The following is a 9,720-nucleotide window of genomic DNA, read 5'->3' as shown; positions in this document are numbered from 1 at the left end:
TTATCGACCTAGTGATATTCATATTGGAAGTTAATACACGGGTTTCGAATTAAATCTGGCGCGAGAGAAAAAATCAAGTAAATAAAAGGAGCGATAAGGGGAAATGCCTTATAAAAGGTTGATAGATTTCCTTTCTTCTCTTTTGAAAGCCAGGTGTTCATTCAAAAGATGTTTTTCTATTTTAATTCAATAAAAGAAATATGATTAAACGATTGACTTTTTATTTTAATGTTTTTTGTTTTTATAATGACCCATAAAGTCTGTCAAAATGGAAAAATGAGCTAAAATTGCTTGATACACGGCCAATTTTCGTTCTGTTTACTTGATATTTTTCGTGCAAATTTACATGGGATCAAAGCTAAAGCTAAGCAAAAATTTAATTCGAAGCCCGTGTATTTTCGTCATTGCTGGGAGAATGACCACGAAATGAATTGGGACGAAAGGAAAGTGATAAATACTGAGGCGCTTATATCATGGACAGAAAGATTAAAGAGACGATTCATTCCTTAAAGCACACATTAACATTTCATACATTCTAGACCCAATATTTGGGTTCCTAACATACAGACAGTAATCTTCTGATTACCCATAATTATTAAGTGTGATTTCCTTACAAGGTTTAAATCCCCCCATGTTAGCATAGGTGTAAGGTAAATTATCTCTTGAATTTAGGAAGTCCTGGTCGAATAGAAATTTGTTGGTTGAAGTCGTGAAACTAGAGGGAAAAATAAATTTAAACAAAACAAGCTTTTAATACTTGTTGCAGCAAGGGGGGGGGGTCGGTACTAAAATCCTGGACATGTGTACTAAAAGGATTTTCGAGATTTTTGCATACCACCACCCCATTATAAAAAAGTGGTATTTTATTCCATGTACAAAAATCTTTAGGGACATTTCGACACAGACCACCCAAGTTTAGTATTTCCAGGACCATTTTTCTCAAGAGGGCTGATATTTGCAACAAAATATTAATTTCTCTCAAAAATTGATACTTTTTAACAATTATGCTTTATGAATTGAGCAAACGTTAAAGACATTTGACTGGATGCTAAAATAGTATTACTTCGTATAAACGCCCCCCCTCGAATAAACGCCCCCTTGAGACTTAAATATTTTGATACAAGTTTTGATTAGGATTGAAAGATTTTAGTATTTTTTGTAACCAGATCAGTTTTGATGTAATTTTAGTCGCTGACCCAAAGAAATTTGCACTGAAATCCTGGTATAGAACTAAAACAAAAAGTAGATTTGCTCTAAATATTCGACGTTAAACTCAAATAATCTAATAAGCACCCCCTTCTTTTGAACGCCCCCTCCCGAATAAACGCCCCTTCTAAAATCGAAAATATTAAATAAACGCCCCGGGCGTTTATTCGAAGTAATACGGTAATTGAGCTTCGGAAATTTTATTTTGATGAGAAAATTTTAAAACTGTTTTGAAAAATTGCAAAAATTCTGAATAAATCACGAATAATTCTGAAAGAAATTCATAAAATTATGAAAATTGCTAATTTTAGTACCAATTTACTAAAAGAATTCTCAGATTTTAGTCTGGATACCACTTTTTCGGTAGTATTAGTACCCCATGGTATTAAAAGGAATTTTAATTTTTTGGGTATACCACCACATCACTAAACAGCATGATGTCCTAGATTTTAGTATCGACCCCCCCCCCTCCTGGTTGCAGTCAATCAAATGGATTCCTAAACCTCTGCCATAAGAGTATTTTTGATCATGTTATTTCCAGTCATCTATCTACTTACTGTAGCAAATGAGATTAATTTTTTTACGATTCAGATCAAACCAGATAAGCAAGATTTATTTCTTTCGCAGAAACTAATCATCGAAAAGGTGCAAAAAAAATCAACAAGAAAATTTCAAACGTTTTTATGAATTGAATTATTGCAAAGCAATCGAAAAAACTTTTTTCGTGGAATTTTTGTAGTCTGGAAATTGCTGAATAGTAAAGTACAGGTACATGTTTTTTATAAGAACATGTTTGTAGGTGTAGCCTTCAGATGTTCTTAGCTTTTCAAGGTTTAAGTCAAAAATGTTCTTAACATGTTCTTATTTTCACCACTTTTTGATTACTTTTGTCCATTTTCCTAATAAATCAGTTGTTTTAGAGTCTACAAAACCTAAAAATGTTCTTAACTTGTTCTTAAGATTTTGGTTACCGAAACCTTATGTTCTTATATAGTTTGTTTTTATAAGAAAAACGTGTAAGAGAAATTCATTAAATCAAACGTTATATTTGATTTCTTGTCCTTCAGAAACACATTTTAAAATTTCCAGCACGGCCATTTGCACCAACCTCGATTTTCTGGATAAACTTTATATGCTCTGGTTTAATCATTTAATAATTTTCATGCAAATTCTTTTATCGAAGTTTATCTTCGAGCTCTTGTTTTTAAGAGTACCTTTTTTCCTGTTTTTAGATTTTTTAATTAAAGATAGTATACTGTTACTTTTTTTGTTAGATGTACCGAAAAATGGCAAATCAACTCCTTGTAGTATGTCAAATAGTCTTTTTGTAATATTAGGGTCTGTATAATTATTATAGTTGATCCATTAACCATTATTCGAAGGAAGTTTTTCATTTTGTTTTTGAGTAAAATATCCAGGAAAAAGTATTTCCAGAAAACATACATCGTATCATTTCTTCAGAGACCACCCACCCGATAGACGAAATGAGAATAAATTCTCAATACTCAAAATAGAAAGGAAATTTACATAGACTGCACTTATTCTTTGATCCATTACCTCATAAATTACATTACCATCATATTACAAAAAGTAAAGAGTTGGTCTATCTAACGAAATGTTTTATGGGTTAATTGTGAATTTGGATTCACAATGTGATATTTGGAATCTTGAATCTTGAATATCGAAGTAAAAAAGACAAGAAAAGCACAGAATAAAGTCTAGAGGGTACCTAAACAACGTAACAATAAGGAAATTTGACCTAATTCAGATGTCGTGAGTATAAAAGTGGTACGGGGTAAAATTAAATCGTTATGCAACTTATGTGCCCTTTAAGATGACTTTTAAATTTCAAATATCCACTTGATGTAAAGTAAACATTATGAAGATGACAGCTTCATGTGAAATTATCAAAGCTAGGATGAAAATTTCGCAATAACGAGTTTGCACAGATTTCGATCCCCTACAGTGAAATGGATATTACTATGAACAGGTAAAACAAGAAAAGTTTGAAAATAATATTAAAGTGACGTGTTTTGGGGCATACGTACTCTCAGGTGTCAGCGGGTCGGAATAAACGAGGTGAGGGATGGAAATTGTACCTCTAAATACCCTCAAAAATAAGGTAATTGTAGACGAAAACAAAGATCAAAGAAATTGTCTTATTTCTGAAATTCATCTACATCATTTGAAGAATATGCAAACTTTAAAAGAATATTCATTAATTACACACCGCCCGTATCACAGAACCTGTTACATCCTCCAAATTATTGTCTCTAGCGAGCCTCATCCCTATCGACAAAGGCAATATTAATTTTGAGAATCCGAGCTGTAAACAATAGAATTCGAATTCTCGAATTTTCCACTCTTCCCTTTACATTTGACTCAATTAATTCATGTAGCTGAGAGACATCCTTTTTCACCAGGTCATCGAGAGAGGGGTGTTAATTTTGTCAGATAAATTGTAAATTGATTTCCTGTGTTTCGTAAAGAAAAAATCTTCTGTTACTTAAAGCTGGCGGTATAGAATGTTTTATGTAATCGAATTTCATTTTATGTATGTCATGTGGAAATCTGTCACATCAGTTTTGTAATCTCAAAATGTGGACTTTCTCATGGAAGTTGACTGAACAAAAATATTCAACATGGCTGTATAGGAGGGTGTGGTAGTGAGCAGAACCAAAATCTCTCAACTACACGCTTTTTTTATAAGAATGGCGTTTTTCATATCATCATGGATACTCTTAACTTTCTTGGGAAAATCATCCTGAAATATTCTTAGAGTATTTTCTTAGCTTAGGGTCGAAATTCAACCAAAATTTAACAAAAAATACACACCTGAAGCAAAAAATGGCATTTTTGTGAAGATTTTCAACCTTATCGGGGAAAACTGGCTATTTACAGTTAAAATTGCTCTGTAAATGGCATTCTTAGATTTTGTTGCCTAGTTCCATGATGGTGATATTCTTACGATATTCTTAATCTTTTGGCATTTTTCATCATGGACATTCTTATAAAGTGTATTCTTATAAAAAAGCGTGTAACGGATTGGTTTGAAGTTTTACCAATGCCCACAACGTCACCCTGAGATTTAATAATCTTAATAATTATTCATCCACCCGTATAGCGACCTGGCTTAATTTTCTTGGTGGTGCAAACTATGAAATTGCTTGGCACCCCTGATATTTTTGTCCTTACTTGCGCCCTCCATCATTAAGTGGAAATATTACTGAGGTTAAGCATACAGGATAATCACGACGACGGACGAAAAATGTAATAGGCTAGTGAAAATGCGAAATTTGATTGGTTGAAACTCACTAGCCTATTAAACTGTAAGAGCAGGTGACTGGTTGAAAGTAACGCCCGAAATCTCTGAGTTAAAAAACTTTTATTTATACGAAGGTGGTGGCAATGATAACTTGATATCTATTTCCTTGTCATTATTTGAAATGTCATAGTTTTCTTAATAAGGAAAATTTTTCAATTTTCAACTTTTAAAATGTCTAAAAATGCCCCGGCCCCCAATTTATCCCGATTTAGCACCAAAAATAAAGCTCCTCCAATAAAAAACATGAGCTGTTGATACTTGAAATGGAAATTTTATACCTAGCAAGTCGATTTGGTCTATATTTTTATTTCTAAAACTTTATCAGAAAATTGACCTGATAATCTCTAAACTTTTACGCCGCTGGTCTTACCTTTACTCCCCATTAAAGATCAATGGCTGAAAGAGGACCCAGTTGGTAGGAATAAGCAGGAATAAGGGTTCTTTTTAATTTAGGCGCCACAGGCAAAAAAATTCTGGTGTAAGAAACGTCAAACAGCTTAAAAGATCTTCTAAAAAGGAGAAAGTTAGTCAGCATAAGACCACAAAAACCACAGCGAGCATCAACAAGTTTCGATCTTTTTGGCAATCTCACATTTTGGGGGTGAGCATCCTCTTTAACCCCTGGTGGATACACAACACTTCTTTTGCTTTGACTTTTCGCGATTCAATGTTGATAGTAGTTTTGAAAAAATTCGAGAGAAAGGATGCAAGAGAAAAATAAAACAAATCGTCGCAGGCGAAAAAAGTTAACATTGCACTTATAGAAGGCGCTATAAACTTGCCGAAGGGCGCAAATCGCCCAATTAAACAGCAACAAAATTTTGGCGCCCCCTTGAAAAGCACTTTTGGCACCCCTTTCAGATCTTTCTGGGTGGTGCACTGCACACCCTGCACCCCTGCCAGGTCGCCAATGACCCACCCCCCTTTTCTCAGTCACCATCCACATCCCGCCCTCCCTATAACAGGCACCCAAAAGAAAGTGGGAACCTTAAGCTATCCGAAAAAGAGAGAGCTATGGACAAGCTCTGGAGATTAAAATCTTTTTAATCTAACACGTCATAATTAATCGGCACCGACTCTTTTATTGGTGCTATCTATTTTCCGTTTTACATATCCCAACATAACCTGGCTAATTGGCGGTGTGTCCAATAAATTCAAGAGCAAGATTGAAAACATACATCATATCATTTTTCAGAGACCACCCACCCGATAGATGAAATGAGAAGTGAGTGCACTCATTCTTTGATCCATTACCTCATAAATTACATTACCATCATATTACAAAAACTAAAGAGTTGGTCTATCTAACGAAGTGTTTTATGGGTTAATTGTGAAATTGGATTCACAATGTGATTTTGGAATCTTGAATCTCCATGTATAAAAGGCAAGGAGCATAGAACAAAGTCTAGAAGGTAAATTCTAAAAGTTGTATTTCAATTGACCATATAAACTACAACTTTCCCGAAAGAATAGGACATATAAGCAGAAAGTAATTGGAAATATTTTAGCAATGATTTTTATACAGTCTACAACTGGGGCATTAATCCCAAACATTATCATTATTTTTGTCTTTTTCAAACTATACCTAAAAAAGAATTTCAGCAGGAAGTATTATGCTGACAATGTGGTTACTGCAAAGTTATTCCGGATATCAAAAGTTTAAGCGAGAGTTGACAGGGAAAGAATATCCTACACTGCTTGTCAAAAAACTAAAGAAAATATTGTAAATACATTTTAAAACACCTTGTCATGCATGTTGTGCAGGTTGCAAAATCAAAACATTTAACGGTTGAGTGTCACTTTCTGTAAAAAGACAATAAAAAATTGGAGATTCCCTTGCATTTTATCACGTACCTAAACACAAAGTCAAAATTCGAGTATTATTACTAGTGGTGTTTTGCAAGAAAACTTTTTGCATGACTGAAGATTTGATTATTAAGTATCAGAAAGATCGTTTGACAAGAAAACTTAACCTGTCTCTGAATGTGTTTACTTTTCGTAAGTTTTGTATGTAACGATTTCAAAATGTTCATTGCGCAAGGTCTTAGTTAAGTATTAAGTTAAGTTAAGAGTATGCAATTTTCCTTGAGAATTTTCCACATTAAAAGTTAGTGCCACTTATAAAAGAATTCTTAAGTTTCAGCAAATAAAGGCCATTGGTCAAAAAGTCTACAAAAGGCTTGAAAAGTAATTTTGATAAAGCTATGATAATCCAGATTTTCTGCCATGAATGACCCGTTTACAAAAATAGAACTTTCCATACTGATTTCAAAAAGGCTTAAATGAAAGTATTGTAAGAATTGATTTCAGGAAAATAACTGGGGATATTTAAATCTAGCCTTTATGTGAAATACAAAATTGAAAAATTACGCGAGGATTTTGTCCAGGGGGAGAGCATTTTATGGTAAATTTACTACCTATTTACCGTAGATGCAACTTATAAGGGCAAGTGAATGCTTGTAAGAATATTCTGTATCTGAAAAGTCTCTAAAGGTTTGGGGACACGAATTTTTTCGCGTTGGTGCTATGCAACATGCTCTATCCCACAAACACAAGAAATAAAATGTGTGTTCCATGATTTCTTTTTTTGTTTCATGGGACAAAAAGTGAGGGAAATACCCAAAAGACAAGCAGGAATAAAAGTGAGATTTCAATTTTATTGGTAGAAAGAAAAATGGGGTGGAGACACGAGAAAACATTTCAGGTTAGTGGGATGGAGCATGTTGCATTGCCCCAACGCGAACAAAACTTCTCGTGTCCCGAAGTCTCTAAGAAAGAGGCGATATCGTAAATAATAAAAAACAACAACCTCATTGCATTCTGCGAACAAAAATAGAATAAGGGACGTGATGAAAACACATAGGAATTTCCTGAAGTGATCATAGTAAGTGGCAAGAGACAAAGTTCACTTTCTTTGGCTACTGTTGTAGTGACTCAGATAAACAAAAAATACTTGAGTGCACTTTTCAACCAAAAGAGGTTTGAATAAGACTGTCACGAGAAAAGAATTGTATAGAGTGAAGTGACATGGAACTGCAAGAACAAGCAATGTAGTTTGTTAAATAAACCAAATCAATAGAATATGTCATAGAATATCTGCAAAAACACAAAGCAGGGAACATTCAACGGGGCCATTTTGATTCTCAATGCCATCAAAAATAACGGAAAATCAGAAATAGTATTTCGAATCAATCACCAAATAGTCCCTAAAAAAAGCAAGATCAAAGAGCCTATTTACAATAAAAAGGAAGGCTAACGCGGTTGTAATAATCGTTGCAAAACTGCTAGAATGAATCACAATAATTTGTCTATCAAATCAACTTTTGTAACGTTTGGCTTTCCTCTAGAAGAAATATACCCGCATAGCTTTTTCAAGGCAATGAATAGTATTTTTATATACAATGAAGACTATTAAACTATTTCTTCCATTTTATCTGGAGGTTGTAGTCAGGTGAATTGACCGACGGGTACGTGCGGCGGTAAATGTTTTCAAGATAGCAGATATGCACTGTAAGGGTGGAGAGACAATTTCACTATGCTGATAGATTCTAAAAGCCAATTTTTCCACCGCATCTACAGTCATAGCCAACTACCTCCCCCCCGGAACTTCCTATTTTAATGATACCTAAACAATTTCAAATATTTAAGAATAACATTTTTTTTTTAAAGCGCATATTATGTTTGCCATGCTATTTGCAAATAATCAGTAAAGGTTGGTCGATTAACCTCTGTGCTAAAAACTGCTGTTGAAAACGAATAGGGTTTAAGTATAGACCAAGGTTGACTTAAGTCAAATGAATGACACAGTAACAGGCTTTAGTAAACCGCGCTGTGATGTTGGTTGATACATATGTGAAAGGTTGTTTAGATCAACCTGTTGAAAAATCAAAACACATAAACTTACTTTTTGGTTCAACGAAGGATACATACAGGTCAGTAGATTTTATCGGAGTTTTTTATTTTTCTAAAAAAAGTGATGCATTATGGGATCGTTTCTGTAGTATGACAATAGAATTCCCTCAAGGAAACAATCCCACAATGCATCGCTTTTTTAGAACAATTAAAAACTCCGATAAGGTCAATTGTACAACATCATCAATTGAGAATATATCTCCAATGATCCTTTCATTGATATCTTCTTACAACTTCAACTTGACCAAGTTTTGAGAATCTGAATCCATAATATCTTGAAAGCAACAACAATGCAATGAAGCAATTCATGACATGAACCACATTGCAATGTCTTCCATGGACTCAGTAGCTGATTGGTTGTAAGTGACGTAAAGTCAATAAACTATCGAGTCCGTGATGTAATGTCAGAAGAATAGAATATACCGGATTCTTACCAAACGTCCAGCATCGAGTGCAAAGCTCATGTTTACCAAGAAATCCATGTTTCTTTTTATAATTTTAATTAACAATTTTCATCACTAAAAAAATAAAGATAATTAACAAAAATTGAGCAAATACCTATTAAATAGAAAATGGTTGCTCCTCGGTAAGGGAGTACCTAAGCTAGTGGATACTAGTGATAATGCCACCCTAAATAAGGCCTTTTGGATACTCGAGGTTCACTGAAAATCATATAAATCAAGATCCATGCGTTGTGCGGTGTAGTCCCGTCATCTCGTCCCACAAATCCCAGCCATAATACTCCTGAGACTCTTGGATAGACTCTTTCAGGTACTGATATACTTCAGTCCAGCTAGATAGACGGACCTTCAATCTTACATGAAGTAGCTGTCAAACACGTACTATCAAAACAAACATAGACTCGCGGCTGTCAGAAAAGTTAGAGAATGGGAAATCCCCTTTCTTAGGTTAGACTTCAGATAGCTACTTGAGACCTTATTGTCATATTTTCATTCAAAACAGATCTGTCTTTCTAGACCTTTTCTTTTTGTTCTAGGTCAGACCGTGGGAATTTTAGGTGTCATATGTCACAACTAAGTTTTCGTGACGTCTATTGACAGTATGTAAACAAAAAGAGACTCACAAGATCAAAATGCTGGTTGACGTTTGACAGACTTTCAAGAGGGTGCTAACTGCCTAGAAAGTTAGAGATGTAGAAGGTCTACGTCTGTTTACATTGTACACCAAAGGTATGTTTTCTTTTCACATGGTCTCTAAAGAAAAAGGTAGGTCTGGACAGCCTCTTTAAGTGTCATTTTTCAATGACATTCTATAGT

This window comes from Clytia hemisphaerica, unplaced genomic scaffold, assembly GCF_902728285.1.
Source record: "Clytia hemisphaerica strain Z4C2 unplaced genomic scaffold, Clytia hemisphaerica genome assembly, whole genome shotgun sequence".
Classification (NCBI taxonomy): domain Eukaryota; kingdom Metazoa; phylum Cnidaria; class Hydrozoa; order Leptothecata; family Clytiidae; genus Clytia; species Clytia hemisphaerica.
This window is presented reverse-complemented; position numbering follows the sequence as displayed.